We start from the raw sequence: 2,134 nt of genomic DNA, 5'->3' as shown, positions 1-2,134 counted from the left end.
AGTTCATCCTCACAACAAACCCATGAGATAGGTGCTATTATTTTTCCCATTTTACAAGTGAGGAAATTCAAACAAAGGTTAAATGACTTGGCCAGAGTCACATGGCTAATGAGTGTCTGGGGCTATATTTGAACTCAGGTCTTTCTGATTCTAGGTCCAAAACTTTATCCACTGCACTACTTAGCTGCCTCCATTATTCTATACCATAGAACTGGGGGTGGTGGTGGTGGAGGTGTGTGTGTGTGGGGGGGGGAATCTCTTAAACCAAATCTCTTAAACGTATAGTCCTTTGAAGCGCTTTCCTTATAGCAAGTCTTGATTTCTGAACAGAGCTAGTGTTAGATGGAGCTCTGTACTCCTCTTAAAGAAAAAACAACAAGTCTTGTGAGGGTGGAGATCCCCTCTCCCATAAAGCATTTAATGCATCAGGTCCAGTTGGCAAACCACAGGGGGAGACTGACAGTGAATCAGTGACTTTGGCCCCCCAGATGATGTTAGTACATGTGTGATGCCATGGAGCCCTAATAGTTTTAGAGGTCAGGAGCTGGAAGCCAGCTATCCCTACTAAGCATTGCTGTAATATATGAGAAGAAAATACATCCACCCACATACAGAGATCACAAGCTACCTATAAGTAGAGTTAGATGCACAATTGATCACTATCAATTTTCCTAATCTACAAGTAAATCTTATGGATACCTTCAAGGCACAGTGGCTCACAGAGACATTATGTCTCTCCCGGCTCAGATACCAAGGTAGCAGCAAGGCTAAGGGCCAGATGAAGGGACCACACTGCCTTCAAGGAGAGGACCATGAAGGGAAAAAGATGTTGGCAGCTAGGTGGTGCAGTGAATAAAGCACTGGCCCTGGATTCAGGAGGACCTGAGATGAAATCCAGCCTCAGACACTTACTAGCTGTGTGATCCTGTGTGATCCTCATTGCCCTGTAAAAAAAAAAAAGTCACCAGCAAGGAAAAAAGATGTTACTCAGATTCCATAGGTACATGTGACCTAAGGTTCTCTTTGGATGCTGACCATTTGGGGATGAGGTGGGGTACAGTTCTCTATTTGCTTTAAGAAGTTTAGCAAATATCACAGCTTCTAAACACATTCAGTTTTGGGACTTCCCTTCTTCCAGTCCCATTTTCTGCTCTGAGAGGGGCTGCCCCAACCCACGTTTCTTACTTGACAAACAGCAAGGCGGAAGTTGCCTACCCAGAGGAAACCGTTAGGCAGAGATAGTATCGATCTTCCCCTGCTCTGACAGAAGCCAAGGTGACTTGCAGCTGCTGGCCTCTGCCTCACCCAGGTCAAGCCATTTCCGCCCGCTGGGCTGTCAGAGAAATCTTTCAGCCCATAACAGAACACTCCTCTCTAGCCCCCCACCCCCACCTCCCTAGTCCCCCACCCCCACCCTGGCCTGATAGAGGAGGCACAGAAATCAAGATGAGTTGAGCTTGAGGCCACTCCAGAATTCCTTGGGAGCAGAATTGAAGGCTTCACTGGAAGAAATCAAAGTGTCAGGGGGAGAAAGGAAGAAAAAATTGGGGGAGAGTAAAAGAACAATATTCACTGCAGCACACCCCCCTCAAAAGTTGGGGAGCAAATTTTAGTCAATAAAAGATCAGAAAGGTGCCATTCCTTTTCTTTCCCTCTTCCCCTCAGGCCCTAATAGAGTGAGGTAATACTGTCAGACTGTCCCCAGAAACAGAAGACTAGAGCAAGCTGAAGCAAGCCCAGAATTGGCCTCCCTCTGAGCTAGCTGTCTGGCTTGTGTTTCCTGGGGTTGTGACCCATCAAGAAAAGAATCACTCTTGGGGAAGGAAAAGTAGCCTGCCTTAGAGGCTGGTCTTCCTTCCTTCTTTTGGGTAGAGCAGCCCTAAGAGGACCTCTCCTCTCCACCCTCACCCTGCCCCCAACCCCAGGACACCACCGGGATTAGGATGCATGCATCAGTGAAGCAAGGCAGGTCAACAGAAGGTTGAGGGTAAGCATGGAACTGTGAAATTATGACCAAAGTGGGTCCCAAAGAACAGAGATGAGGATGTACTTTCATCTCATCTTTGGGGTGACGGCAGGGTAGTGATGGAGGAATTCTAAGGATATTGACTGTGCATATAATTCCAGATAGTGT

Source organism: Dromiciops gliroides, chromosome 4 (assembly GCF_019393635.1).
Source record: "Dromiciops gliroides isolate mDroGli1 chromosome 4, mDroGli1.pri, whole genome shotgun sequence".
Classification (NCBI taxonomy): domain Eukaryota; kingdom Metazoa; phylum Chordata; class Mammalia; order Microbiotheria; family Microbiotheriidae; genus Dromiciops; species Dromiciops gliroides.
The sequence above is the reverse complement of the archived record's forward strand: the minus strand, read 5'-3'. Positions refer to the sequence as shown.